Source organism: Falco rusticolus, chromosome 10, assembly GCF_015220075.1.
Source record: "Falco rusticolus isolate bFalRus1 chromosome 10, bFalRus1.pri, whole genome shotgun sequence".
In the NCBI taxonomy this organism is placed as follows: Eukaryota; Metazoa; Chordata; class Aves; order Falconiformes; family Falconidae; genus Falco; species Falco rusticolus.
Genome location: NC_051196.1, coordinates 12,744,346 through 12,771,138, shown reverse-complemented (window position 1 = coordinate 12,771,138; position 26,793 = coordinate 12,744,346). Strand labels below are relative to the sequence as shown.

The window sequence follows — 26,793 nt, the reverse complement described above, 5'->3', positions numbered from 1 at the left end:
GAATTATTAGATCATAGTATGCAACATGGTTCAAAATGTGTGCACACTAAGTATCATCTAGTAGATGCTATTTTAGCACATGTAGATTTTATAGAAATGGTAAACTTCTGAAGCCTAAGTCTGGGGGAAAAAAATTTACAAAAGGCAAGCATGCAACTACCAACCTAGCAGCAATCTGCTTCTGGTTATTTATTTCACATGCTCTTTAATACTCAAGAAGTACTTTGATACTACCTGGGAAATGGCAGTTAAGTATAAAGAATACATTTAGTGAGATAAATAGATTCAGTGCAATTCCTAGTGAAGACTTATATCATGAAACCTGCCACCAAATCTGGCAGTATTGACACTCTTGTTACTGCAAACAGGTCCGTAGGGAGGTTGTGAGGGGTAAAAACCTGGTCCCACAAAAGTCAAAGGCAACTAACCCGCACTGATGGCGGGTTAGTTCACCCATGAACTTGTAAAGCCCACTTCCCACTTCGAAGTGGTGGCCAAACCTTCACGTGGTGTAAAATGCCAGTTCAGTGAATTAGTGGAGTTCAGCAAAACTAAGAGTTAGTACCAGGTTAGAGTCTAAGCCTGTATCTCCAGGTCAGGGCTAAGACCCGTACGGTGAAAACTCCAGGAATGTGTTGCTATTGTGAAGCTGAAAGTCTACCAGGCTGCCAACTTCACCTTCCACGAGCTCTAAATACTCAGAAAATTAAATTAAAAAAAAAAAAAAAAGGAAAAAGCAAAAAAATACCCCCAATAACAGCATCAAAAACCCTCACAACAGATAGTACTGCCATCAGAAATTCTTCACAGATGGCGTAAAATAGCTTAACTACAATTCACTGGGAGCTAATTTCAGTCATTGCTAATACATGCTGGGTAGAAAATTAGTGTCAAACAACAAAATGGCATGATTTTTAAAAAGCATTTGGATTCAAGTTTCAAATCTCTCAATGAACCAGTATTCAAGTTTCCAGAACCAAATCTCCCCTATAGTATTATACACCAGCAGCTATTCTTTCAGTTTTAAGAAGAAAACGTATACAAGATGCTGGACTTTATTAGTAGACTGCAATAATTAGAGCAATGAAACCTACGGCTATATAATACAGCCATATATTTATGTAATGACTGGACAGATCTAACATTTTGCTAAATATTCACTTAGCCAAGTCATTTTCCTCTGCTGAACAGTGGAATGTTTCTGCATAGAAGTTTTCCTTTTGCTCTGTATTCAATACGTCCATAGTTTTATTAGCAGAGAGCTGCCTGAACAGGCCACACTACCCCAACTATGGACACGGAACGTGCAATTCCGATTAATTTCCCTGTGTCCTTTTATATATTTTTGTAAAAAGCTTTTTTACTTTTTAATCAAGACCTACAAATTAAAAGATTATCAAGTGCAGCATAACCAAGTGTATCAGACAGCATGCAGATCTATTTCAGAGAAAGAATAGACTTACTGTGAAAAACTTCTAAAAAGCACCAAATCTGCTGCTTCAGTAAGACCACATATGAAAATTTAAGCAACATTCATGGATGTTATTTTTGTTTTCAAACTTCATAGATTAATATCAGATTGAAACAGGCAATAATAGACATTTACTCTGTACATCTAAGATGTTAAACTACAGTTTGAATCTATATAGAGTTAAGACTGCAATACTTTAATTATACAGGGTTCCTGAAAGTCAAGACATAATTTTTTTTTATTAGAAGGTGAAAAGTTGTTGGTAAGAATAACAGATTTATTTTTTAAAGCCCTGTAGGTACTAGTAAGAGTCAAGCAATGGGTTGCATAAAACTGGAGGCAGGTACTTGACATTAAAAACCACACAATTTTGCTTTCTGATACTGCAAAATTAGAGAGCTTTCTGACCTGCTTTGTGCTTGCACACATTCCAAAGCTTGTATATATACACCAGACCACAAAAATACTAAATGCAGAGGCCAATTAAAGCTACAAGTATTAACAGAAGCTAGAAGTATTAACAGCAATTTCATCTTTAACTAAGACCTTTTAACATAAGATCTTTTACACTCAACTAACACCGGTATTGTTATTCCATATTAAAACTCAGAGCATTCTCAACTCCACAGTTTAAGTGAAATCTCTATTGGGCTTTTTGTTTTCCTCCCAGAAAACTATGGAAGGATAAATACTCATTAGGTTGGAAGCCCGAAGTGTTCCAGTTCTAAACAAAATAAGTTACTTGTGAGCTTTATCACAAGTCTTTATTTTGTGAGGGTTTTTTATTACGAGTGAGTTTTCGTTATGAAAATAATAATTACATGGCAGAAAAGCTCCAAACAATTATGCTGGGACAGAAATATGACTTAGGAGATAATGGATAGAACCAGCAGGGATTAAAATATGCAGGATTTCCTGGTCATTTACTCAGTGGAAGATTTGAAAATCAGTTTATTCATGGGAGAAAAATAACCCATTGCCATCAGTCCTTGATCATAAAACACACAGAACTTTAAACTCTCAGTGCAATATTGAAAGGAGATAAATGTGCATCTAATCAGCTTTGCCCTTCATAGCAGGTATCACTTTGGCAGTCAGGAGCACACTGTGGATAGCAAAAATAATGGGAAGACAATATTCTGAGAGGAAAAAACCCCACAGCCTATCCACTTTGCAAAATATACAGAAAGGCTGTAACCACAGGTGGCTATTTTTTGCTGACCCAAAACAATTCCCTAAAACGGTGGCTGTGATGCAGCCAGAACACGAAGGGCACGTTTTCTTTTTAACTCATGCATTTTTCTGGAATCCTGAGGTCTGAGTAAACCACGCCATCCCCAATAACCCTTCAAGATGCAAAGGAGAGCTCACACTGCCAATCCACAAAGAGGGTGCCTGAAATGACTACCTCTTACTACTGAAATCCCAAAGAACAATTTTTCTTTACATGTCTATATCAGGAATTTTATTCACTTCCACTTGAGAGAAACCTGACAAAATGAAGCACCCTTACTGAACAGGATGGTAATTTTCATCAAATGCACAGTCAAACTGGTAAAGACAAAATCATCTAAATTCTCCAATTTTTACTTCAATTTGAAATAAAATAACGTGAAACACAGTCATTGTGAGTTTCTTATAATAAGAAACATTTTACAGGTACTAACACCAATAAGGAATGTATATGAATGTGTCTTTTTTTTCTGGCAATTCTGAACTGCTTGTCTTTCATAGGATTTCTTATGGCTATTTACATTTTCACTCAGTGAAAATCAATTACCTTCCTGCAATAAGCCTCATTTGCTACCTTTGAGTATAATAGAAACACCATTAGGATGATGACATTACCCAAAAGAAGGGCACCACACAGTTGGTAGACATAAATTAAGGACCCTTTCACATATGCATTAGAAATACTGCTGTGACTGAAATATGCATAAAATCTGTATCTATTAGAGCTATTAGCGTGTGCCGGTGATGATTTTGAAGGAGGAGGGGGAGATTGTGATCTACTACTTTGACAAAATTATGTATTTCCTTTTTTTCTCAGTATGTGCCACTGATGCAATAAGCAGAGGCCCCCAGCTGAGCTGCATTTGGAAATGCCACTGAGCATGGAGTGCGCGCTTCACTTGCCTTTGCTGAAGCAAGACACTGTCAGGAATAGAGTGCATGTGTGCCGCCAAGCCCGCTCCTCCTTCCTCACCCTGACCTCCGCTGCTCCGCGGATGTACGCCTGGCTGAAGGCACCGTTCATGTGGAAAACAGCTCCTGCAGATCAATTCATAGGATTTAGGGACATTTAACTTCCATCAGGCCCGCATCGTCTTACTGATATTGGAAGACTAACTTATTACCAAACGTTAATGGGACTAACGTGAAGGGCTGGGTGTTTGCTTGAGGGGGGAAGAAACTCATTTAGAGATTCCACCCTTGGAGTCTGTTAAGCAGAGGAAACTACTTCCGAACGCAGTTATTTTTACCTGGGTTCTGATGAACTTAAGCAAAACAAAATTATAACATAGTATGATGATGTATTATGTATTAAAAGTGTAAAATGCAATTCCCTCCTTCCAGCTTCCATAGCCATTTGACACACCAATGAGCCCATTATGAAGAAGGAAAATATTGGGAGGCTGCATCTCTTACAGAAGGATTACCGACCACATTTGTCAGGTGTTAACAGAAAAGCTCTAGTTAGCTTCTGCTGTGGACATATCAAAAACTATTTAGTTCTACCAGTACTTAGGAAAAGGGCAGCTTTTAAGCTTGCTCTTACAAATCAAAAGTTAGGCTATTCTCAGCCCTACGGCAGACATTCTGCCGACAGTGCTATGAATAGAAAGTTAAATCCATCAAATACCCGATATAAATGTATAAAAACCTGCTTAATTAGCAAAGACAGAAACATTTACTATGCAGTAGGGTGATCCAAAACTCCTGACATTCCATAACGAAAAGCCACATCAGCATCATAACAGAAGTAGTAACCTGGGGCTCCCCTGACCTATAAATTGGGCAGATAAGGGTGCACAAGCAAAGGCAAATAAAAGAGAAAAGAGTATGAACCAGGCATGTTTCCTGTAGTTAAAAGTTCCCCATATTTTGGGTCTCCCTCTACACTGCAGTTCTGTACTCTGACAAATCGCAGATAGCAGTCCCACAGAGTGCTCGATACTGAGCAAACAGGCACCATTAAGCAAAGCAAACGTGTGTGTCAAAGAAGTCTCCCTAAAAATCAAACATTTGGGCCATTCAGTTAAATAGATGCATAAAGGTTTTACTATATTTGAAAAAGAAATGATGCGGAGAATCTTGCAATATAAAGCCCACAGATCAGTAGTAAGGTTAGTAAGATTTTGCAGGTTCAAGATTACCTTGCTTATAGTAAAAAAAAAAAATAAATTCCTAGAACCCAATCTGTTTATACAATTATTTTTATGGAGTTGCCATTAAATCCTGAACTATTATTGTAATCTGAGTATTCAACCACACTGGAACTAAATGAACATGGAATATTTCCTAGGTGATTTTCCTTCTAATCTATTTTATTTTTCTGTCATGCACAAAAATCTATCTTGGCTACACATTATTTCCAATTAAGCTTGAAAGTAATAAAGTGTACTGAGTTCTTAAGGAAAATGCAGTAAGGAATTAGATTTTTCTATATTTTTCCTAGGGAAAAAAAATAAAAAAAGAAGACTAAGTGCCTTAAAAAGTAATCTCAGAGTGTGCATATTTTATGTATTTTACATTTTAAATGATGATTACTAGGGGAATGCTCATACTTCTTCAGGCATTTATATTGCTACAATGTACAGTAGAAAACAAGCAGAATGGATGTGGCTTCAGATTAATCATTTAGACACTATACATTTCATAAGGATAAAGGTCATAACAGTTGAGCAAACCATTTCCATCAACATTTTAAATAAGAAGATTATAGGATACATAGAATTTTCAGTGAAAGTAACCAGACAGAATCTGTGCAAGGTATTGTGGCATTCCAGGAAATTACCTGTCTGAATGAAGAAAACACTGCAATGGAAAATAGAGTGGTTCTTTAAACAAAGCAAATGAAGAAGAAAAAAAAAAAAAAAACAACTAACAAGCATCAGATTATTTTTTTAGTGTCTCAGAAGTAATTTTAAAAAACTGTTTCTTGTTAAGTACACGTACGAGTGCTGCATCTATTCAAACATTAAACTAAGGGGTTTTTTTGAACATATTTGAACTTCTTTAAAACATATATATATAGGGGTCTTTAAAAAGCATATTTCACCAAAGGTGAAAGGAATGTCTTCTCTGGAAATTAATTTAAGAAATTAAAAAGAATTTGAAATCATATTAAAATCCAATATTAATCCAATATGCATCTAGGTACAAAACTGCAGAAAGCACTAAATATGTTGCTTTTCTTCCTCAGACAATTACATTGTTCTGATCTTTATAAATATATGTGAAGAGGAACATTTCTTGTATTCCTGTTACTGTGTTCTTTTGCATCTAATTAGCAATGCTTAAAGTATTTAATAAATGTCTTTATAAAATGACTGATAGATCTCAGTTTTGAAATTACATAATCTAGCAGGAAATAATTTTTTCCTCGTCACGATTTCTCTATATATTAAAAACTAGGGCCTTGTGAAATAGAAGCCTTCCTTTTCCTGCTTCTCACTCATCCCAACCTCCTGTTCTCCAAAATCATGGGATTAGAGGGAGGATGAGTAAAAATTCTTTCAGATTTTGAAATAAACATTCTAAGAAAAAACTCATTCTACTACAAATATATTGCAATAACCAAAATAAGCACACTTGATACAAAAATCAGGGAAGAAGGAAGGGAATGCCCCAGGAATTGAATCTTTCCAGGTTTGGGAGAAAATATGTCCTGCTGCATTAACCCTGACTGAAAGCTATTGGAAGCATTTAAGCACCCAGTATTATTAGCTTGCTTACTATTGCTTATTGCTGAAAGGGAGACATAGACTTAGAAATTAAAAAGGGCCTCATCCTTCTCCATCTTGCTGCCACTTTTCCGTTTCAATCAAGATCTATGCCCAGTCCCTTATGTTCAGTCAAGCCATACCACAGAACAGAAATAAAATGCCAGAGCAGTCTTGAAGCAAGCATCCAGCATCCCAGTAGTGCTGGGGACACCTCAAGAACCAAATTCACCAACTTTACAACAGCTTTGTGGTACCAAAGTAGGCTAGAGTGAAAAGAAAAAGTCTGAGGTCTTTGGGTGTAATTTTATTAGGATAACACTAAATTCTTGCAAGGTTCATATGTCGCTCTAAAATGTCATCCACAATCTATGAAAAACAAATATTTTGGAAAATAAGACCACACAATTAAAAAAAAATAAAGTTAGGAAACTAAGGCTGAATCTGAATTGCAATCTTCAGCTCCTTTATTTTATATAACCAATTTTAACCTTACTCCTTTATAGCAAGAAAAATCCTTCCCAATCAGTTGAAAGACAGCAACGTTAAGTTTAGTCTAGATATTTTGATTACTTAAATATTGCTTCCTTATCTTACGTATCTTATAATTTCTCTGGCACTTTAGATGTGCTGGAGGATTCGGATTCCAGAATATTGCTCTGCTCGTCCTGTAAATCTGCTGGTGCTTATCTGAAGTATTTCCAAAACAATAAGGGCTGGAGCAGTCTCTTTGAGGGGCTGCAGCTAGAAAGGAATACTTCCAGCAGTGTGCCCTGGCAGCCCAGAAAGCCAACTGTGTCCTGGGCTGCATCAAAAGAAGCGTGGCCAGCAGGTCAAGGGGGGTGATTCTGCCCCTCTGCTCTGCTCTCATAAAACCCCACCTGGAGAATGGTGTTCAGCTCTGGCACCTCCAACATAATCAGGGCACGGACCTGTGTGGGCGAGTCCAGAGGAGGGCTATGAAGATGACCAGAGGGCTGGAGCACCTCTGCTGTGAAGACAGGCTGAGAGAGTTGGGATTGTTCAGCCTGGAGAAGAGAAGAGAGACCTTACGGCATCTTCCAGTACCTAAAGGGGGGCTACAGGAAAGCTGGAGAGGGGCTTTTTACAAGGGCCTGTAGTGACAGGACAAGGGGAAATGGCTTTAAACTGAAAGAGGACAGATTTAGATTTGATATAGAAAGAAGAAATTCTTCCCTGTGAGGGCGGTGAGGCACTGGCACAGGCTGCCCAGAGCAGCTGTGGGTGCCCCATTCCTGGCAGTGCTCAAGGCCAGGCTGGACGGGGCTGGGAGCAGCCTGGGCTGGTGGAAGGTGTCCCTGCCCATGGCAGGGGGGTGGGACTAGGTGATCGTTAAGGTCCCTTCCAACCCAAACCATTCCATGATTCTGTAATTATTCATAAGGACAATGTCTCATCCTACCCCTCTCCTAGCTTCTACTAGCACACCTCTGCCTATCACAGCCATCACAGTTATAAGTAGATAGCACAAAGATACTTCTTTTGCAGTTTTTACCAAACTCTATTATCCTTAGACCAAATCTTTGTATGTTAAAGACTTAAAAACCCTAAAAGTATTTTGTTTTTTGCTGTAGAATATTACCTTACTGGGTTGTCTACAGCTTTTGTAATTATTTAACTTCAGTTGCCTGCTGAAGAACAAGATATTGCAATAAAAGTCAGACTTATGGAAATCTCATCTACGCAGCAGATCAGTGTCAGGACAGCACATCATATTTTAAGCATTATTAGAAAAGGACCATTGAACCAAAACTACATATCTCTATACCACTGTTGAACCCATGAAGAATCAGCATCCTGAAAAAAAACACAAGAAGTTCTGGTTCTTGCCATATGAAAAAGAATGTAGGGAAAAACTAGAAAAAAAAAACAGTGAAGAGGTGCAACAAATGTGATCCAAGATGTGTGGTGCTTTCTAGGCAAGGAACAGTAGAATGTGATTCTTCAGTTTAGAAAGAGAAAGCAGGGAGAACGATGGAAATTTAGTGGATGAGCATGGAAAAGGGACTAAGAGCTGACAGCCTGACTGTTGGCCATCTATTTCAGTAGAAATAGAATAAGAAGTAGGAGGTCATCAGATTCAGCGTGCTCTTACAGGTCTCAGGACAAAGAAAGGAACACTTGTTAACAAACCCCTGATTAACCTGTGGAATAACTTGACATACAGTGTTGTAGTTACTGAAAGATTATACTTTTTGAAGAAAGTCAGAGTAAAACTTTTCTTGGGGTTTGAAAAGTCCACACTACCTTCATTATACTGATAAATCCCTGTAATGGTTCATTTCAACAACAGAAAGCAAATTGAAACGTCTATATTTTAACACAAAGCACTGTAATATTCTTTTGAATTATTTCTGCTGTGGATTCGTTATGTATAACACACAAGATTAGTATTTTTTTAAAAAAAATCTTTTTAATGGACTGGAATAATCATAACTGTCACCATGAAGAAACACCACCAACCCCTCAATAATCCAAATTAATTATCTTCATCTGCCTCAAAACATATGTATACACTGTAGTGCGAGAGAGTGTCGTGGTATGGTTATCTCACGCTCAGGGTGCTAATAGGGTGATGGTACTTGTTCCTGGGTCAGTGAACAAGCCAAAGCTGCCTAAAGACAGACTCAAGCTTCAAGACAAAAGAAAGCAGGGTTTGCCTTTTTTCCCCCCTTCTTTTTAGAAGAGGAAAATGTACAGAAATAGTTAGTTTTTACTGATTCCATGGTGCTTCATCTTTGTTTGCTCTCTGCTTTCTGTTTCAGCATAGCTGTGCTAGTCATGTTCTTGCCTCCAGGCCAGAAGGTCAGGGGTTGAAGGACAACATAAAAACTTACTCTCTAATTCAGCACTGACACGGAGGCACAGCGCTTGTAGGGGAAGAGCAGCCACACTGTCAAAGGGGTCTTCTTTGGATGAAATGCTGAACAGAGGTCCCTACTGGCAAAGTCAAATGAAAAAAAGAATAAAAGCTCCACTGCGAAAAATGTATTTTTAAAATGACTGCCATAGATTTCAGAAAAAAAAGCTGAAGTTCTGATAGTTTTCTTGTTTAGCTAATAAAAATATGGTTTACATCCATCTTCAAGATTTATGGAGGTCTGGCAAAGGAAAAAAGTATTTCTGTTATTAGTTGCATGTCTCTATCAATTCATATTAGAATAATTAGAAAATATATAATCTGTACCCTATTTAAATGTGTGACTTTAACACAAATCAAGGTTTATAAGTGAGTAAAAATTAAGTAAAATTTATTTGGGGAGCTTGAATCAGATTAGAAGCAACGTTTTAAAACTTGTAAGTTATTGTCTTCATGTTGGCAGTGGGTTATTAGTGAACAAGTGGTTCAGTTTAAGAAAATTATTTGTGTGGTGAAAGGTATCTAAAAATGAATTATTTCAGTGAGATTAAGACCAAAGCTTATCTGAAAGCAAACATTATTTTGGAGTCCATATTATTAAGCTGAAAGAAGAAAAATAGATGGACAAAATACATTAAGTAGGAAATACACCAATTATTCTTACTGATATGTTTTAGGAAAGACTAAATTAATTTGATCAACAGAAACAGACATATGCCCCTTACAAGGGATGTCTTTTATGATTTGAATCTGGATTTTCTATGTTTCCTGAAAAATTTACAGTCCTTTTCAGGTGCCATAATTATATTTTGAAAATGCCCTACTGGTTGTCTTTAATGATACATTGCAGGTTTTTCCTCAAGTGGAAAGAGTTTCGAAGACATAAATAGAAGTTACACCCTGTAAGATGTGCACTTCCCCATACCTGCTAGAATACCTTGGAAGTGAGCAACCAGATTAAAAAAAAAAAAAAAAATCTGCATTAGAAGATTCTAATTTAAATTCACAAATCCTTTGCTTGCTTATAAAGATGTAGGAGTCTGCAAATGCACATTCCTTTTGCAGAGCTGCAAAGCCTGATCCCTATGCCATCACCTCCAGAGTGACAACATACAGGGAATCAGCAGCTGAAGAACCAGAACTTGCAGGATTCTGAGCATCCCCAGGGCAGTTTTGGGTTGGGGCTGGGGGGGGTTGTGGCTTGTTTCCACCCCAACCCATCTGCACCCCTGATCAAGCCACCTACGGCAACAAACGTCTACAGGCCTGCCACTTGTAAATATGCAGCCTCACCCATACACCCAGAAATGCCAACATACACACACACTTACTTATTTTAATAGCTAACTTTGTAAATGGGCAAGCCCTTTAGTATTGGGCTTTTGGACTTTTTTATGTCTAAAAATACCACACTAACTTTTTAATACAATTCCGTATTCTAACAGCCAAATAAAAGTGCATCTGCAAGCACAATTTAATCTTTAGCACATTTATAAACAGCTGTAATGATGCCAACCAACAACAACAAAGAAATGTTGAAATCCCTAAAGAAAGTTGATGAAAATATTTTATAGAAGGAAGAGAAACTTACAATTTTATTCTATGTAGTACAGACAAATTTTTAGAGTTCTGAAAAATGAAACTATAAAAAAAAAAACTGCCCACTGACTTTATGAGTATTTTTGAGTGAAAAAAACATTATGAGTAATAACATGACTCAATACGTGGTCACCATCAGACAAGCGCTACTAAGATCTCTCTATCCATTGTACCAAGAGTGATCCCTGTGATCTGTAAGACCACATCTACACTACAAAGTCCTGCCAGCGTAGTCACTCAAAAATGAGAAAAGGCAGGATCTTTGGTAAACACAGATGAAATTTAAACAGAAAATACAGTTTTGTGAGTATAAATATTTACTTGAGGGTGGAGGAAATAGAAAAAAAGCACGACTATGTTGACACAAAGCTTAAGTTAGTTGATATAAATCCATTTGTACTAGGAGTACTGTCCTAGTAGATAGACTACTCTCACGTGAAGTAATATTGATAGAAAAACAAGATGTGTTTAGAACAAGCTTTAGATTAACTGGACTTTTTTCTGTTAACATAAAGAGGTTATTAACTGCATTAGAACAATAATATATTGGCCCAGTCATTAAGAGGAGATGATAAAAGTATCCGTTGGTACTTATCATTTACCTTTCACTTTGAGTAGAATATAAATATTTAAGACCTTATATTGGCCCTATTGAAAGCTCATTAATGGTGCATAGGAGTCTTGAAGCCACTTCTAAGCACTGAATTTTGGATCCTACATTTCCCAAGCACGTTTGGAAACCTGAGCATAAGCTTAACCAAAAGAGCACGTGATGTTAAGGCTCTTAAGTGCCAGAATCACCTCTCAAAATGAGTTTATAGCATAAAAAAGCCTAAATAAAGGCATGGAAGTTGGAGTGCATAAAAAGAGGTGGTTACAATATTTCAGAAAACAAACTTTTCCTTAAGATTCCCCTGGAACTGAGGTGAGTCAAAGTAACGCAGGGAATTTAGAAAGATGCATTTCTCACTTAAATAGGCCAGCAAAGTAACCATGTATGATAACTAAGCTTCACCATTGAACCAAGCAGGATAAATTCCCATCAAAAATACGGGTAAGGTGCAAACCTATGTAGTACAAAGGGAGTGATGGGAGTAAATTGAGCAGACAATATTTTTTGGCTAAATGTCAGAAAAAATATTCCTAACAGAGAAGATTACTATTATACTGTAGAAAAGACGTGAGCACACACCCTCCCCTAGGGAAACGATAGAAGTCTCATTCCTTCAGTCCCTTAAAATTATATTAGGTAATGCACAAGATACTGTAGGAAACAACCTTACCCTTGTTGAAAGATTTTTAATATGACCCGTTACATCTTTCTCATCTTTAACTTCTGTCATTGTATGACTACGAATGGAAGAGAGTAGACCACTCGTGGCATGGAGGGACATCTCCATCTGTCATCGCTTGTCCTCCTTGCTCACCTCCCTGTTTCTTGCCATTCACAGCCATTTCCATCATCTGCAGATGGCTAGAGGAGCAGGGAGCAGCACACAAGTACAAACTCATCTCTATTATTGTTGCAGAAGCCTGGAGTTGTGCTCCCGCAGCACACAAAGCTGGTTTTCTTGTCTTTGGGAGTGGGGGAGATTGGTTATGCGTTTGTGAGTTTTATCTTTGTTAGACGGTTGTATGCTCACTATAATGAGATAAGTAAGTAAAACTACATTTCTCCGTTTTAATATCCTAAGACTTTTCACCAACATGAGGATTACTGGCATAAATCTTTCTCAGAAAATTCTTTTGTCACATACTGTATTACAAATATACCAGATCTCTCACCATTTCAGAGTCACTGAGAATTTTTTTCTAACATTTCTTAACCTTAAGTCTCAGGATTTTCATGTACTACGAAAAAAGGGAAAAAACAAAAAAAAAGTAAACAAAAGAACCAAAACCCACACCACCTCATCTACTGCATTTAAAAGCCGATCTCAAAAGAAATTCAGCCCAATTGCTCAGATACAAGATTCACTGTGACTTCCAGATATACCTATTTTTAGCAAGAAGCAATGATTATGTAACTATTATTCAACCTAATATCAATTACTTTGTTGTAATTTAGAATAAATGCTCACCTGTAACCTCCATTAATTAAATTTTGATTATGATATATAATTACTTCAAAATATCAGCTAAGATGAAACACGCTTCCCTTTCTCTCTTCACTCCTGTATATCACTTTACCCAGAAATAAACATATCCTGAAAAAAAAACCAAACCAACCACAAAACACCCCAAATGCCCACAAACCACACAAAACCAGCAAAACCAACCCACCCCCACCCCCAAAAAACAACTCTCAAGAACTCTCAAGAACTACTACTTATGAGAAAAACCTCAGGAGAGTGCTTGTGCACTGCTCTTGTTTCTTTACTATTTATTTTGTTCTTATGTATTCTGTACATCCCACCGCTCTTCCTAGTTAGATTTCTCCAGTATTTTCTATGCCCTCTCTATATCTTCAGAAGAGTGGGTTGTGTTATTTTTTTAAAAGTGGGGTTGCTTTACATGCAGCTAAAGAACTTGATGTTGCTGTTATCAGTCAATTAAGTGTCTCAAATCCAAGAACAGGGTGAGGAAAGAAAACCAAAGTCATTAAACTTGACTGGCATGGGCTAAGAGGCTGTAACTCACACAGGACAGGACCAGACCACTGTTAGGCTGTTTCTGAGCTTATTTCTGTTCCATAATCACCAAAGGAAAAACAGCATGTCCCTTACAATTTTGACAAATGGGAAAGGATTACAGCAGTGGTTCGATTTATACCTGACACACATTGTCTGTCTAGGAAACTGTTTTTTTCCTTCTGTCTCCTATTCCAACATGTTAAGCGGTAAAAAAAGCAGCAACCTTTGCTTACCATAGTTAAGTTGTCAGTGACTCAGTTCCTGCTGTGGTCTTGCTCGTTCAAGTTCATTAACTCATTCAGTTTGTTTTTATTATCAGTTGATAATAAGCACTCGATAAATACAGGAACCTGGATGAAGATAAGCGTATGCTTTCAAGCATAACCTACCTATAAAAGCCAACTTTGGGGAATTTCCTTGCCTATTTTAAGCTAATTTGAAAAGTAGAGTGCTTCATACAATTCAAGTAAATTATCTCTTAATCTAGTGACAGTGAACATGATTGAACTCTGTACAGAACTGTCATGAAAAATAGTTTGAACATTTAAAAATTGGGTTGTTACTTAATCAAGTCATATTTTATTTTATGTAGGCTCATACACTTATCTGTGGGTAAACTGTATCCTGTAAAAACCAGTGAATTGCCTATGCAAGGCATTTTCTTAAATATTACATATTTGTGTGATTTCACTCTCCAGATTTTTATAGCATCTCATATTCCACCTTCTTCATATTTTAATTTTCTTTAAAATATGAGGAAAATGTAAAGCTAGCATTTTATATGAAAACATACATTCACATATAATGTAGAAATTTGCCAGTTTCTCTGAAAAAAATGTGTCCTTATAAATTTTTCATTGAAGACTTTCATTTTCTTTAAATCCTCCAAAACTGACTTAAAGTAGTTGTTGCACTGTCTCAGGAATTTAAGATCAATTTATCACTTTTCTAACAGCTGATATTTTATAGGTGGTTAATTATGAGTGTCTTATTAAGAAGACAACTATTATAAGTAACAAAAGTTGTGAGTGTCCATCTAGCCAGCAAATAAAAGTTATATTCATTTTCCCTTCAAATGTATCTACATAATTATTTATTGATCATATTAAGCCATCGTATTAAAATACATTTTTTGTTTCCGTAAGTCTATTGAACTCTCAAACCAAAATATTATTTAAAAGTTCTGAAAAAGAAGGGATATGGCTTCCAAATGAACCTGTCAAAACGTGCATTTAATATTCAAGTCTTTGCTGAAATAGAGTTTTTGACAGACATATGACAAATCTAACAGACCTCCTCATTCTTAAGTCGCAACAAAAATTGTGCGCAGCCCAAACTCAATAGGAGTTGCAAAGATCATCAGTTCCCAACAGGGTCCCTGCGCTTCCTGACTGTACTGGGTTCCACACGCAGCCCACGTCCTTCTTCCAGGTCAGCGTACTTCACACGGCAAATCTCTCCCTAAAATCAAGTTTAGCCCTTAGAACCAGAGAAAACCTGAAAATCTAAACCCAAGCAACCAAGATTGTACTAATCAAAGAGAGACCCTTGCAAAGATAATTTGCCAGGTAGCTTGCAGTAATAGTTCTGAATTTTACCTTAGAAAAGAAAAAAATAACTCACAGGGGATGGATTTTTTTTTTTTTTATTAAGTGGTTCTCATTAAATCTTTTTGTAGAGGATGAACATAGTCAGAGGGCTGGTGAATTGGAAACCTTTTTCGCCAATTAAAAAAATCCCAAATTAGTCACTTCTGCAATGAGGGATTTGAATCCTGGAAAGTTTCAGGCTAGGGTCCTAGGATCCACAGGCCTATTTTTTGCCTTTACACTCAGTGATGAAGGCTTCACTTGTGTATTTTGCTTTTGCAAGTGGCACAAACAAAAACAATAATATTTTCTTGAAAAAAAATATTGGAGTATACCATCTCTGCAACTTTGTAATATGTATTAATATAAAATTATTACTTTTAAACAATACTTTAGTGAGAAAACACCTTTAACCTAGCAAAGCTGTCATAAAAGCATACGGATATATATAAATATGATAGCGTGGCAATGTCTCTGCAAAGAATAAGCAAGTTCTAGAATCTGATAGATGTGCCTGTGAAACTTCATGGCTTCAATCAATATTTAAGTTTCTCTATGGCATTAACATTTATTAAGAGAAATAAGAGACTTCAGGGAGTTTGAAAAAAGCTCTAAGTGGTACAGATTTCATTTGATTCCATCAGGAAAAATAATGTATAATTTCAGGTCTTTGTCAATACGTTCACCTTCTTTTCACAAATTATTTTAGAGCTGAATAGCTTAATGTAGAGGTGTGGAACTGATTAACTGCTTCATACAATACAGAGAAATGCCATAAACTGCAAGTCTTCTGTGGATCGGCCTGCATATTTACCTAGCCATAACCAATAAAAAGAAAATTATTAAATCGTTAGTTTAGTTGCAAGTGTGCTGCCCTGGTGAAGGAGTTACACAGCTGGGATGGAGTACAAGGCATGCTGACCCTTTCGTCATACCCAGGAGACACACTACATGGAGGTATGAGAGACTCTTTAATGACAGATGCACTGGTCCAGCAGGTATCAGACAGGGAACTAAAGCATCCCCTTGGAGCCTCCTAACTCCACCAGTCACTGCTAACAAACCCACAGGTCACCTCCTCTCTCTGTGCTGGCATCCTCTGTAACCCTCGTTTGCTTTATGTACATAAAGGGATTGCGTATCTACTGGAAGAATACACAAGTTTTTCTACATCCTCAGGAAACTGGGATCTCATCGCGGTTAGAACAATGACACCCACATTCAAGGAAGTATTGGGTTTCAGGCTTTTGCTTGGTTTTTTACTTATTTCACATTACACATGGTGTAAACAGATTCAGAAGGCACCTACAATGCTTCTCTGAACTATATATGACACTAGAGAATCGTGCTGTATTTGCACATCTCCTGTTCACCACATGTCCTTGCACCACTTTTAAATAAGTGAGGATAGAGGATTGCACCGGTGATGTAGCAAAAAAGGGGCAATGGGACTCACTGTTATGTATGACATACAATTAGGCAAGAGATGGTGACCTGTATTCTACATCATGCTGCATGCTGTACTACAGCCCCCAAAGGGACCAAATCATAAATCTGTGTCCTCAGATTTAAAATACAGATTTCTTTTCCCTTGTATGTGAGGACTGTCAAGTACAGCTTGAACTTGAGACGTGAAGCACCTAAGGAGAAGGAGCAAAGGTGCATATGTATGAGAAGACCAATATAAGCTCCCCAAAACCTACAGCAGGAAACCAAAAAGATTTCAGCTTCTGTGTGCTGTACTTTCATTCTGGTGAGTGAAGTTCTTAATATTCAATTCCTGCAAAGCAATTTCTAATAGCCTACTTCAAGCATATTATAACATAAAAGCAATAAGGTATGTCAACTGCATAAAATATTTAGTTTGTTAAAACAGATAGCTTTACACTTTATAAGTTATTGAGTTAGTCATTCATTTTAGTCATGATTTCAAGTTTTTCTTAACAATCACCTTCCACAAATCAGCTAGGAACTCTATTATGAGAGAAAGTGTGCCTATATTTAACAGTCTGCGAGCTGAAAATGCTAATAGTAGTGTGAGCAAAGTGATCGAAGATTTAGCACTACAGTACCAGAAAAGACCCATATGCTTGGGTCAATCTGGAAAGGGAAGCAATTGCTTCCTATAGTACTAAATAAGCAAGGCGGGGGGGGGGGGGGCGGGGGGGGCAGGGAGAGGGGGTTCGGGGTTGGTTGGCTGTTTTGCAATATATCATTTAACCATGCAAAGCTGCCTAGTTGCATTGTACAGTGGCTTATTTAAGATGTTATTACCAGTAAACTTGATAATTCACTCAAAATAGTGAAGTACAAAAAGATATTAGGAAGGAAGGGTACCAACAGCCCTTGAACACTGCTGCAAGTTATGTAGAAAATACAGTGTTATCATAGGCACACTTACAACAGGCCTTACACGAATATAGAGCATATTTTCATTTATAATAACCAGAAGTTCTATTTCACATTAACTTCTTGTTTTTAATGGTATAAATGCCAAGTAAATCATTAAAAGAAAATGTCAGCTCTATCAGTGGCAGCTGCTTTTACTACTAAAAAAGGAGGGGAAGTGTAAGAGCAGGGCAGCCAGCAAACCCCACAGCGGTCTGCAAAGTCACTAGTGGGAAAACAACAAAGGCCTTTCCATGCAACTAACACAGATGTGCCCATAGCCAAACTGTCAGAAACAGTTAAGATGACAGCTACTCACAGTTCATTATTTCCTTCTCACAGGTCACTGGGTGACAAGCTGGGTCACCATGCTTTGTCGGCTGCTACAGTCTTCCCCACCCCCCACCCACCCCCCACTCCTTATTCCATTTAAATAAAGGTAAGCTGCTCAAATTGGTACACTAATGTAAACAAACATCTTCAAATGCTTTCTGAAAATGGGAATGTGATGTTTATTATACCTCCCTTTCATTTTCAGATGGATACATAACATCTCTCTGTGAGGACCGGAGAGCTAGAGCTGTATCTGCAGCAGATACAGCTATTAGAATAATTTTGTCAAGATGTGACTAAAGCAGATAATGAAAGCTAATTTGTCACCAATTCAAAGCTTTAACCTTTAGAACACTTACATGGCAGATAGATCATGGAAAATTATTGCAACAGTGAAAAAGATTGGATTTTTATAGAGGAGTTTTCACAAATGGAAATCTGAGGGGTACTCGAAATGAATATAGAGTTTTTAAATGCAGATCGTACAGTCTAAAGAGCCTATGTAAAAATAGATTTTAAAAATAATTATAATGCATTATTTTTTGTAAAATACATTCTCATCTGTCTTCATGGAGGAATCAGTTTACAATACATATGTAGACAATTACTTTTACCTATGTTTTGCCCACTTGGAATTTAATATACAGTGTATAAAGAATCAAGGTCAATCATTTGCTTAGCCGTTACAAACCATACCAATTCATAGCTCTGTCATTGATGGCAGTAGGAAAACATTTCCATCTCCTCAGGGGTATATTCCTTAGTCATTTTCCAACACTAATAAGTCTTACAAAAATGTAATAACTGAATTTGTCCAAGTGATTCAGAAAAATTAAAATGAAACCAACTGCCCCAGACGTGTCTGCCTTGGTATTAAATATGACAAGGTCATAAGCATTCTGACTCAGATCCAAGAATGCTTGTACCTAGCATGTACTTAACTTGGAGCACACTTAAATGCATATCTGGATTGAAGACAAAATATTTAGAAACTTGTGAAATCAAGCTTACTTATGGAAGCAAAGTGATCCAATAAGGCCCAAAACCAAAACTGTACTAAAGCAGGTATTAAAATTAGAAGTGCCACTAGTGCCTTCCAAAGGGACTATTCACAAATGGAATGTACTGCTAGGACAGCACATATCTGTTACAGCTGATATAACAAGAGCATTCTCTTACATCCCTAGTTGGGCCCAACATGTAAGATCATAAGAATAACAGACAACATCTAAATTATATTTCTACCAGGTAACACCCAAAACATTAAGTTATTATTTTGAGCCAGGCAAATATAATACTATGGAATGCCTTTCTACAAGCATCCTTCAAAGAAGCTTTTGAGTGAAAGGAGACAATGGATTTGCTGTTTCCCATACGTGGAAAGTGAGGATGACAATAAGGATGGGAAAGAAATTAGTGGCCATTTGTTATTTTAAGTCATTAGTTCTTGTGCACTGAGGGAAGCATATAAATCAGTCCTACAACTCACATCTCTACTCATCCTCATTCTAAAAGCCATGTCTTCCCAGAAACTTGAACCCTCCATGTCTAGCAACTAACTTATGATTGTATTTTGGTCTATTTGGGGCAATACCTGTAATGTAGGAAGGATTTTTTCCTCAACAGTATTTGCCAGACTGGGTGAGTTTTTCATCTTTCGCATAGAAACTCAGGGATTCAGCCATGATGTTCCGGTTTTCAAATCTTATAGGCATCATGTAAACTGGTAAAAGTATGAGATGCATTGAAAAAAACCAACATTAGAAAGAGCACTGAATAAGACTTCCCCAAAGATACCAAGGACTTGCTGAAAGCACTGAGATAGGTCACCAAAAAACCCTGAAAATAGCTCGTGTACTTCTTGCCTTTACTATCCGTATCACAGGATAACATGTCGCTGGCTAAACATGTGCAGGTAAGAAAGGGGCTGACTGCAGCCTTCAATCAGCAAAAATAGTGAAAGAAAGTCTAATTGTGTAAAAATTATTGCAAACAGACAAACTTGCGATCCAACCACATTCTGTGAAACTTAGCCCTTTTCATAAGTCTCTTCCTACAGCATCCTTTAGAATCTGTTTTCTTTCAATATGGGGCTGACTCCATGCTGTGGCTCACCATGTAAGTGTGACTGTTTCTCGGAAAACAAAACAGGAAAACTAAGAATGACAGCTGTGAAATGCACATTCCTCCAAAACACTAAGCTGGAAAAGGAAGCATTTAGGGTAGGAATCAACAGCTTAAAAATAGACACTTGCTGGTATTTAAGATTGCTAATGTACTCAAAGGGTCCGCATAGTTCTCATAGATACAACACAGGAGATTTGCAGTAATGTGAAGCAGCTGGAAGCCTGGTGGTATATCCCTCAACACCTAAAGATTACCTTAAACACCTATGTCTGGACAGCTGAACCTCCTTCTAGAGACACAGCTCCCTTCCCTTCTCAGTAAGTCAAAGTTTTACAAGAATCTACAAAAATGTGCTGAGCACTGCAGCTAACCAAAGTTTTATAAAAACCAGTTAAACTTCTCAGGAGGAGCAGTGATCATAATCTTCACTTTATTGACCTAGTCCAACTCCTGAAAAAGATTCTAAGGACAGAGAGAGATAGTTTCCTCTGTTAACACACCATTCATACCTCATTTGTGCTTACAACAGTTTTCCATGTTATTTCATAAAGGAAGGCAAATTTTATTGCTATTTGGAAGTTGAACAGCTTTTCAAATCACAAAGGATCAATAAAATCACTTTTCTTATTTCTTACATCACCTTTCAGACACTGAAAGTGTTCTACAAATTACAGAGTGGAACGTGACAGCCATTTAACAGAGTGCATTGGTATTTATCAAAATCTAGTGAAAAACTGCAGCAAAAAAGAATTTAAATCACTTAGTACCTCCCATAACAGAGGTAACTGCAGAAGGTTTAGTTATCATTGCTCTTTAATGCCAAATATCCAACATTAAAACAACGTTATTTTAGTATGAAATCTATTTTTCTTATATTTAATTTAATTTGGGGAAATGTTTTAGACTGCTTAACTCCACTTTTGGTAGGAAGAGATACATAAAGACATAGAAAGCCAAGCATTCAGTGCTTAAAGGCTATCTTGACTGCAGATAGCTTTCTAAAACAAATGTCTGTGTTCTGCAAGAAGAGATCTTTCGCTTAATATTTATATACTTTTATCTGCGGCTAAAAGCATGGATATTCAGTTGGGATAAGCGAAGTTTCTTCATTGTACTTAAAAGAAGTTAAATACTTTGTAGTGACCCTAGGATCACATTGCATAATTACAGTATAACAATTCATATGCAAAGCACTGTGAAGAAGATCTTGTATAAACAGTGGCCTTACATTGCAAAAGGCATATTTTGAAAGAGCCAGTATAACCAATATTAAACTTGGTACTTTAGTTTATGTTGTAAACATACAACAGTTGTTACTAGTAATTAAACCATTATGCTTAACAAAGGATTACAGTTACTTGGTTCAACAAAAAACAAAACTACCCAAAATATAGGTAACCTACCTCTTACCAACACAGCTCCCCAAGAACTACTGACAGCCAATACCTTTAGATACCTCGGTCTTACCAGTCTTCAAGCACATTTAGGAAATATTGGGACACTCAAAGACTAAATATTTGCAAGATATTATAAACGAAACACCAAAATACTAGTCCTTGAAGGAGGACCAGAGGAGCAAATCTGTGAGTTCTCTAAGGGTAATACTACCAAGGGAAGAGCTACAATAATCTAGTTAAACCAAATCCAGTTGTTGCTTATAGCCACCTGTAAATTACTGTTATTGACTTAATGCTAGCAGCAACACCACCATTAACTAGTTTATCTTTCATTCTAATAGCAAGTGATGTCTTGTGATCTTTCATCTGAATAGAAGGTCCATTTTTAAAATATTTTTGATCTAAAAGTACCCAAAAGATCAAAAAGAACTAGCCAAATGCCATTTGTGAAAGCAAGTTTCAGTTATCTAAAGAAAGGCAAAGTTTTCTGCCTACTGTAAGTAGAAGCAATTAAGAACGCTACTATTTATCTTTTATTGAAATTAGAAGAGTCCTGCATCACTTTGTATTTTGGCTCAGCATGACTTTCAGGTTCGTAGCAAAAGCTTTACCATTAAAACTGAAGTCTTGTGGCACAAAATGCGTCACAACGTTGACACAAGTCTTATTTCTTTACATAATTTGCACAATGTGAGGTTCGTAGATAAAAATCAAAAAGTAAATTTGCAATTACTACCAAACGTCATCCACATCAATCTTCAAAATAAAAAATAAGTTAAAAAAAAAAAACAACCAGTGCATAAATGTCACCCCTTTTCACTAATTTTGGTCAAAATCCCTGTTTGCTTACCAGCCAGAGGGTTTCTGAGATATTTCAATAATATCCAGGAAATCAATCTTACATGAAACTGAAGGAAAACATCTAATGTCATTGAACAATAAATATCAGTTCTGTCAGTGGCTTACCTTTGAGCTGGGGCCTTAGGATGTTTCTCTTCCAGTTTCCTCACCAGTGCCACTGTCAGCTGTGTAGTCTCCCCTAGGGGATCTGCAGGCATTAAACAGGCGTCCAAAGGTCCTGAAAGTTGTTTCTGATTGGGGTTGCTGACATTTTTTTGCAGAACCTAAGAGATGGAAGTACAACCGCGTAATTTATATATTGCTAATTAAAATAATGTGTGTCTACTTTTCCAAGTAAGGCTGTTGATTAGCAGAAAATGTCAGAAATACAAATAGCTGTGTCAAGACACATCAAGAAGCATGGATTTAGAGTTCTAGGGATCTTTGTGTTTGTTTCCCTCCCTTCCTTGAGGTTTTATACATAGGGAATGAGAAATTTCGAAAATTTGTCCTACGTGGGCTGTAAGCATAAACTGTTCTAAGACACGTGTACATATACATTTTTATTCGTTAAAAACCTGCATACAACTACCTAATATATAAAAATAACGTAATTATAAATATATAAATATCTAATATATAAATATCTTATTAAGGAATCAAATGAGGTCATTTATTTAAGGAAATAAGTTGACTTCCCCACTGTTATTTCTCTTTTCAAAACGTGTTTTTGAAAGGACTGTCTCTGACCTGCCTCTGGCTTAATACTGTGACCTCTTCTGCTGCGCTGCTGTCTATCTCCTGATGAGCTGCAGACCAGGCCCCATGGTGAATGCGGTTTTCTGTCTGGGTCACCTCCTCTCTTTCATTTAGTTCCTCTAGGTAGGTCAGGACAAACTCAGGGTAAGCCTGTAGGAAAGGACAAAGGCAGAGGAATAAGAAAGAAAAACATCAGCTACATCAGCAGAATCACAACAGCCTGAACACCAGGAACGATGGGAAAAGTGGTTGTTGATGTGCTCAATGTCACAGAAGTTGCTGCATGTAAACAACTTTGCATTTCACAATGGTTTCAAAGTCAGTGTTAGACAGCAACCTTTTCATATGCACTGAAGGAAAAACCAAAAAACTTTTGAATATTATCTACCAGTTTAAGAATAAAACCCGACAGCTTTCAAAATGACAACTCATAAATAGAAAAAACCAAAATTTTATATTCCTGTCTTTAGGTAATATTTAATTAAGCATAGCTAACTTTTAGGTAGGCATTTCCACACCATATATTAAGAGAATTTAAAATAGCATATTCTGAAATCAAGACACATCACATACAGAAAAAGCCTTCCTGATAGTCTTGAAACCAAGAAAATTTTACTGCTTGAATTCATCACCGAAGTCAATTTGCCTCCTTAATACCCTTTAGATCCTTGCTTACATGACAAAATTCCCCAAATAAAAAAAAAACCAAAACAATCACAACTTATGATTATTTGAGACATTAACATCTCTGCCACTTCATTTTGTAATACCCAGGGATCTTGTACCACAGTAACATGGATTTTATCCCTTTAGCTCAGCCTGGGAAATGACTGCGTGGCATCTCAGGTGCTGCTTCAACTCCAGCAGGAGTCAGCCTGCTGTCCTTATGATGAACTGGGCAGAATCTTCCTTTATATTAAACTTTTTTTTTATTTATAATGAAAAGTGTAGTTTGAAGTTCTGTGAGCACCTGTACTACTTTTAATAGAAAATGTATAGATATTAACCACACTAAATTAGACCAAAAATGAGAGCTGTTCAAATACTGTGACAGTTAACAGTAGCAAAAAGAAATCAATAATTGATTAAACCCTCATGATTACAGAATGAAGTGTCTCCAGTACAAGAAAAGCCATCTTTTCCTGTTCCATCACTCATTAGTAAATTAACATAAGCAATTTCATATATAAGGCAGGTAAACAGTATTTCAGCACTGGGGCATATTTTCCAAAGCCAATTCTGCACGAACGTCCCGCTAGGTCAGTGGAACTTCTGAGCTCGAGTGGAAAGCAGAATACCAAACCTGAAACCTACACTCAAGACTTTTTTGCTCATATCTTAAGAATATTTCGTAATATTAAAATATTTTGTTGGCTTGATCTTGAATTTTACTGGATATTCCTAACAGTAAAGCTCTGGTTTTCACTTCAGTTGTGCCACTTTTTCTCTGGTCTTCTGTCAGACTTTTCCCATAAGTGCTGACGTTTTAAATTTAGAACCACTTATATTTTACTTTAAAATAAATCCCTTCGACGGCAAGGGTACAGCAAAGAGTGGAGTGGTTTTATTTCTTAAGAAAAATATTCTTCACCAATCAGTAATACTAACCATCTTCCTGTTTATCGCCTTGTACAGACAATATATTATGAAACTTTTCTCTCCTGCTTCATAGTTCCACCTGCATTTTAATTCAGATGATATACACTAACTTAGATTTCTGGTATATTTTCCAGACTTGCCTGCATGAATGATGAGCTAAGATTCTATTTCTTTAGATAAATTCTTCCTCTCCAAGCACTTCATGCTCACTTCACTTACCAGTCCTGCTAAGAAAAGTGATTCTAGTTTCCTTCTTTCTCACGTTTTCACCTTTTCTGCCTGACCCTATAGCATCGCTGTTGCTGTGCCAGAAGAAAGCCTTTGGCAGCCATGCAACAGATACAAGGGGAGACTGACCTAAGTTAAAATTAACACAGTAAAATTACTGTTATTCCCCATATTTGTACTCAAACCCAGCTCACTGTGGCACACTTGTGGCAGATTGCTAGGCAGCACAGGAGTAGTGTGGGAGTCCCCATCCCTGCTTCATTCAGCTCAAGGACTATACGTCTGCATTTCCTTTACGTGGAAAAAATTCTATAGGTATTCCAGGGAACCTCTGTTCTTCAGGAAAGTGAGGAGTCAAAACAAACTCCCACTGCAGAATGCAACAAAACCCTCAAACCTTCCTAGGGCAAAAAAAATAATTTCCTGGTTAGTTCAATCCTTACACAATTACAATGTCTTGGAAAGTTTTATTTCTAATCCAAAATGTATTCCACCATGCCTAGGACACACTTTGTTTTCAATGCACACCACTGAAATCTACCGTGAAATACACGTTCAAACTCAAAGTATGTTAGAGAACACAATCAGCTTATCTGGTTTACTTTATAGAATTGATAAATGACTTTATACTTCTATTTACTTATACTTTTTTAATGTACTTATCTTTTTTATTGACTTATACTTTTAATGTAAGTGATCCATAAGTTTTACATGAAAAGAATACATGACATCAAAAATATGGATATCATTAAATATTAGTCTTAATTAAAAGTCTACAGGGGAAAATATCAAGATTAATTTGTTGTTGCTGCATAAGGATAGTTTGGGAATCTGGAAAGCAATATCAGAATTGAATTATTAATCAACATGCATTAAAAAGTTACTCAATGATTTTAATTTTTTTTCAGTACAAGTTAGTATTCTCTGGCATAAGTAAACCATACCTTTTTTACAGGCGAAACTGTATGCATAGGGAAGATTATATTAATGGCAAACACAGTAAGTAGTAGGTATTAGTTCCAAGAAAGTGAGTTTCCTTCTCAATCTGAACGTGTCACATATCATTACACTGTATTATGCTGCTTTCCTTCATGTCAGCTTTTGTTGGCCTACATATGCTGCAACTTAAAATAACATGACACTACAGATAAAGTGAATGTGATAGGCAATATGTAGGGAAATATACCATTTTCCCGAGACGCCTACTACTAGTAGTATTTGTTCCTGATAAAAACCAATACAAGCTAGAACCAAACAGTGTTATGGTTAACTCTCAGAAGCTTTAGAACCGCTCCCCTCATGATATACAAACTACCATAATTTTTAAGTAAATCAAAATAAGTGTGCATAATGAAATAAAGAATAGTAAGCTCACAACTCTGTTTTTATTTAATGATGATCCGAGTCATTCTAGCATAATTCCAGATAACAGACAAAGCAATGGAAACACGGTCTCCATCTCATCAGACTGTTGGTGTTGTGCAAGTAACAGAACCTAATCTAATGTCCAGATGGAAGGATGAAATGGGGGGTTAGTGCTAGAGAGGGGCAGCTGCTATTGACATCCTGCTGGACAGTGGTTCTCTGCAATTTTCCTGAGGTTAACGGTATACAATGCTGCAGACATTCCCAACACTTCTGTGAATGTCTTCAGAATGCTCAAATGGTCAGAAAAAGGTACTATTTAAAGAATCTTCAGGGGCACAAATCACTGGGTATAACCCACTGGTACAGTAATGCAAACCCACCTCTTATTTATTTGAAGAGAAGACAACTGCTGGAGGTAAATCCACACTTCCGAGTATTCTACCACCCTTCCATTGCTGTCCCTGAATTCCTGATGGCAGCTTGTATGAACCAGCTAATCTACAAATCAGCCTTCAAACAAGCTGCTGACTGAGATCCCTACCTGTAGCAAACACAAATGAAGAACAGCTCCTCCGTCAACACGAAGCACCGCAGACTATTGCCCTCACACCATCCAGACATTTGTTGTCACTCAA

General features: G+C 36.9%; 1 long non-coding RNA gene across 3 annotated transcripts in view; it reads right to left on the bottom strand.

Moving 5' to 3' along the window:
• LOC119154214 overlaps positions 1-26,793 on the bottom strand; it is a 190,401-nt gene that overhangs the window by 46,033 nt on the left and 117,575 nt on the right. For all 3 annotated transcript variants that reach the window (XR_005106378.1, XR_005106377.1, XR_005106379.1), the window contains exons 6-7: positions 22,955-23,113; positions 22,331-22,488 (exon numbers count right to left, since the gene is read on the bottom strand). This is a non-coding gene — a long non-coding RNA (uncharacterized LOC119154214). The remainder of the gene's footprint in view (positions 1-22,330; positions 22,489-22,954; positions 23,114-26,793) is intronic.